At 44.5% G+C, this 5358-nt stretch overlaps 2 non-coding genes across 2 annotated transcripts; both read right to left on the bottom strand.

Moving 5' to 3' along the window:
* Positions 1-2676: 2676 nt before the first annotated feature.
* On the bottom strand, positions 2677-2751 carry Trnaa-cgc. Its single transcript has one exon. It is a non-coding gene; the product is annotated as a tRNA-Ala (tRNA).
* A 2031-nt stretch (positions 2752-4782) lies between these two features.
* Trnas-cga lies at positions 4783-4857 on the bottom strand. The gene has a single exon. It is a non-coding gene; the product is annotated as a tRNA-Ser (tRNA).
* Between the last annotated feature and the right edge of the window lie 501 nt (positions 4858-5358).

Genomic DNA, 5358 nt, shown 5'->3' with positions numbered 1-5358 from the left:
GGTAAGAGGTTTCAACCCCTCCCATGAAGTAACTGACACAGTATCACGTTTGTAGAAAAACTGTAACCAATGAGTAATGCAAGAAACTTACTTGCATAAAATAGCAACGACTGAATGACAAATAACAAAAGCTCATCTGTGAAATGGCCAAGCTCTCTGTGAGAAGCAGAGATAGTTAAAGTAATTTGCTAAATGCGCTTGAGGTGCCACTGTCGGATTCCTGTCATAGTTACCAAGACATAGGCACTAGCCCATATTGGGTCACAGGCCATATTCAGTACAGTTGCCTTACTTCGAAAAAGACACGTTAATGAGAGTATATTAGTAAAAAAACCTGTATTTTTTATAGAATGGTTTATCATGAGAACTAGAGTCTATTTAAACAAAATAATTTATAAGCTAAGTACTTCACCATCATATATTAGTATATCTAAATAGACACCGTAAATTCATGCCGCCCAAAACAAAATATCTGCTGATAAACTACTAGTTATGGCTAGTGTATCTCAGCTGAAAGGAAAGAAAAGTCATTATTTATACTGTGGTATGGCCATCTCCACCCTTCCCCCCCCCCCCCCCCCCCGGTTTACCATTAATTTACTCACATCTGCATTTCTCACGTCTTGTTTCTCCCAAGTTTGAGTAGCCACCCTGCGATGGCAATGTTTATTATTTATTTTCTGTATTTTTCATTGCACATTAAATGTGTTCGTCTTGGAAACCATTCGGAATAGGACATATTTCCACATGAAGTTTTTGTTCAGAATCACCCCTCAAAGCATGTATCTTTCCTCCTGACCCATCATGTATGGTACACAAGAAAATCAATCTGATTATAGCTTTAACTGAACCCATTAGTGTCCAAATTATATTTTGTTAATTTTTTCACGTTTATTAGTTGTACTTTGTATGTTACACTGAAAAATAGTAATTTAAAGTGAAAAATTACATTTTACCTTAATTATTTTAATATAATATTCGGTACCGTATACAGAGTGGTTGCGTGGTGATTTTACAAAATTTCAGGAGTGATTGAGAGGGATCAATGCATTAATTTGAGGTAAGGGACTCAGGTACGAAAATGACCGGCCCGAAAATTATAATCGAAAATCGGTTTGAGACATCTGATAGTGGAATACATGTGGCGGTACTGTCGTTACTAAATTATGGGGCAAGCAGCTGTCACACGTGGTAGTATAGACCAAAATTACCAAAAAATTTCCAGTAAACATGTGATCTAAAGTGCACACCTTAAGAGCTATGAGCACTTGTTGATCTTCGCTAATGTGGAACACGTCCCTTCTATTGTGTGTATGAATTTCTAAGGGACCAAACTGCTGAGGTCATCAGTCCCTAGTCTTACACACTATTTAAACTAACTTATGCTAAGAACAACACACACACACCCATGCCCGAGGGAGGACTCCAACCTCCGGCGGGAGGGGCCTCGCAGTCCGTGACATGGTGCCTTAGACAGTTCGACCACTCCGTGCGGCTCCATTCTACTGAACAAATGCCGACAGTTCTTAAGGTATGAATTTTAGAGCCCGTATTTACTGGACATTTTTTCTTGTTTGGTCCATACTACCGACTCTGAAATTTATCTACTCTACTCTACACTCTTAACAACGTCAGAACCGGTGCATATATCCCACTGTGAGAGGTATCATAACTATTTTTCCCTTATAATTTTCGACCTGATCATTTTCGAATCAGAGTACCTTACCTCAAATTGATATATTTACCCTTCTCCAAAATCTCTGAAAGTTTGTAATATCGTCAAGGTATCACCCTGTTTGTAACGCTAAACACTTCTGAGAGCAAAACATACATTTATAAGGAAAGGTTACTCATGTTTTTACCGAAAGCAACAAATTAAAGATGAATACAAATCAAAAACAGAATCATCAAATTACTTGGTGTGATGAGGAGAGAAAACATTCTACACACAGTCCCACATTACATTTCCTGCATTGGGTACATGCTGATGTCTCATAGTTCATTATAAGACATCATCTTCTCTTGAGTTGCGCTGTTTTCAAAAGCAAGTGGTTCCTTCCGTCAAACTGTGGCTCATCAAGTACAGTATTGGGTTTGTGGTATCCCTCCAGGTTCTTTCGGTGGCGTCGGAAACCTACTGAAGCATATCTGCACAACTTCCCCTCGAAAACGTATAGCGGTAGCTCTTTCATCTTTGACTACTTACTACTTGGTTTGGGGGATGCAGTTTTCTCTCCCAGTTCCAGTTTCCCAAAAACCTTGTTCTCTAAGAAAAATCACAACACCTACAGGCATAGTAGAATAATGCATAAAAATTACTGAAGTGCTCTCATTACTTTCATGCAACGGTGAAAAACGAGAATGCGACCCCTGCAACAAACAATGTTAGCTACATTTAAATAATGACATGTTTTTATTAGTTAATTAAGAAGCTATTTACAGTTTTTGTTTTAATAGTTACACTTAGCCTATTCTAAATGCGTGGTGTGATGAGTTTCAGGCTGTACAAAAACTCTTATATTCAATTGCCTATTATTCCAAGAAATGAACTGCTTCTCACAACTACCAACATAGGAATAAAAAAAAGGTTGTTCAACAGTCCTTAAACAAGAATGAGATTTTCACTCTGCAGCGGAGTGTGCGCTGATATGAAACTTCCTGGCAGATTAAAACTGTGTGCCCGACCGAGACTCGAACTCGGGACCTTTGCCTTGCGCGGGCAAGTGCTCTACCAACTGAGCTACCGAAGCACGACTCACGTCCGGCACTCACAGCTTTACTTCTGCCAGTACCTCGTCTCCTACCTTCCAAACTTTACAGAAGCTCTCCTGCGAACCTTGCAGAACTAGCACTCCTGAAAGAAAGGATATTGCGGAGACATGGCTTAGCCACAGCCTGGGGGATGTTTCCAGAATGAGATTTTCACTCTGCAGCGGAGTGTGCGCTGATATGAAACTTCCTGGCAGATTAAAACTGTGTGCCCGACCGAGACTCGAACTCGGGACCTTTGCCTTTCGCGGGCAAGTGCTCTACCAACTGAGCTACCGAAGCACGACTCACGTCCGGCACTCACAGCTTTACTTCTGCCAGTACCTCGTCTCCTACCTTCCAAACTTTACAGAAGCTCTCCTGCGAACCTTGCAGAACTAGCACTCCTGAAAGAAAGGATATTGCGGAGACATGGCTTAGCCACAGCCTGGGGGATGTTTCCAGAATGAGATTTTCACTCTGCAGCGGAGTGTGCGCTGATATGAAACTTCCTGGCAGATTAAAACTGTGTGCCCGACCGAGACTCGAACTCGGGACCTTTGCCTTTCGCGGGCAAGTGCTCTACCAACTGAGCTACCGAAGCACGACTCACGTCCGGCACTCACAGCTTTACTTCTGCCAGTACCTCGTCTCCTACCTTCCAAACTTTACAGAAGCTCTCCTGCGAACCTTGCAGAACTAGCACTCCTGAAAGAAAGGATATTGCGGAGACATGGCTTAGCCACAGCCTGGGGGATGTTTCCAGAATGAGATTTTCACTCTGCAGCGGAGTGTGCGCTGATATGAAACTTCCTGGCAGATTAAAACTGTGTGCCCGACCGAGACTCGAACTCGGGACCTTTGCCTTTCGCGGGCAAGTGCTCTACCAACTGAGCTACCGAAGCACGACTCACGTCCGGCACTCACAGCTTTACTTCTGCCAGTACCTCGTCTCCTACCTTCCAAACTTTACAGAAGCTCTCCTGCGAACCTTGCAGAACTAGCACTCCTGAAAGAAAGGATATTGCGGAGACATGGCTTAGCCACAGCCTGGGGGATGTTTCCAGAATGAGATTTTCACTCTGCAGCGGAGTGTGCGCTGATATGAAACTTCCTGGCAGATTAAAACTGTGTGCCCGACCGAGACTCGAACTCGGGACCTTTGCCTTTCGCGGGCAAGTGCTCTACCAACTGAGCTACCGAAGCACGACTCACGTCCGGCACTCACAGCTTTACTTCTGCCAGTACCTCGTCTCCTACCTTCCAAACTTTACAGAAGCTCTCCTGCGAACCTTGCAGAACTAGCACTCCTGAAAGAAAGGATATTGCGGAGACATGGCTTAGCCACAGCCTGGGGGATGTTTCCAGAATGAGATTTTCACTCTGCAGCGGAGTGTGCGCTGATATGAAACTTCCTGGCAGATTAAAACTGTGTGCCCGACCGAGACTCGAACTCGGGACCTTTGCCTTTCGCGGGCAAGTGCTCTACCAACTGAGCTACCGAAGCACGACTCACGTCCGGCACTCACAGCTTTACTTCTGCCAGTACCTCGTCTCCTACCTTCCAAACTTTACAGAAGCTCTCCTGCGAACCTTGCAGAACTAGCACTCCTGAAAGAAAGGATATTGCGGAGACATGGCTTAGCCACAGCCTGGGGGATGTTTCCAGAATGAGATTTTCACTCTGCAGCGGAGTGTGCGCTGATATGAAACTTCCTGGCAGATTAAAACTGTGTGCCCGACCGAGACTCGAACTCGGGACCTTTGCCTTTCGCGGGCAAGTGCTCTACCAACTGAGCTACCGAAGCACGACTCACGTCCGGCACTCACAGCTTTACTTCTGCCAGTACCTCGTCTCCTACCTTCCAAACTTTACAGAAGCTCTCCTGCGAACCTTGCAGAACTAGCACTCCTGAAAGAAAGGATATTGCGGAGACATGGCTTAGCCACAGCCTGGGGGATGTTTCCAGAATGAGATTTTCACTCTGCAGCGGAGTGTGCGCTGATATGAAACTTCCTGGCAGATTAAAACTGTGTGCCCGACCGAGACTCGAACTCGGGACCTTTGCCTTTCGCGGGCAAGTGCTCTACCAACTGAGCTACCGAACCACGACTCACGTCCGGCACTCACAGCTTTACTTCTGCCAGTACCTCGTCTCCTACCTTCCTAGTTCTGCAAGGTTCGCAGGAGAGCTTCTGTAAAGTTTGGAAGGTAGGAGACGAGGTACTGGCAGAAGTAAAGCTGTGAGTGCCGGACGTGAGTCGTGCTTCGGTAGCTCAGTTGGTAGAGCACTTGCCCGCGAAAGGCAAAGGTCCCGAGTTCGAGTCTCGGTCGGGCACACAGTTTTAATCTGCCAGGAAGTTTCAGTCCTTAAACAAGCTTAAGAAAATTACAGACGTTCATTCTTGTCCAGAAAATCTGTAAAAGTACTTTCCTGTCACATGTGACATTAATGTAATACTTTCCTGTCACAAGTGACATTAATGTAACGCTGGGCATTAACATGCTAATACGTTGAAGCGGATAAGGGAAACATTTATTCATGTAACTGAAAGCTAACTAATTATGAAGTATTCTTCTAATATACTAAAGAAACTTAAGGCTATACA

Source organism: Schistocerca americana, chromosome 3 (assembly GCF_021461395.2).
Source record: "Schistocerca americana isolate TAMUIC-IGC-003095 chromosome 3, iqSchAmer2.1, whole genome shotgun sequence".
Taxonomy (NCBI): domain Eukaryota; kingdom Metazoa; phylum Arthropoda; class Insecta; order Orthoptera; family Acrididae; genus Schistocerca; species Schistocerca americana.
Note: the sequence above shows the minus strand (reverse complement) of the source record. Positions and strands in the feature narration are given on the sequence as shown.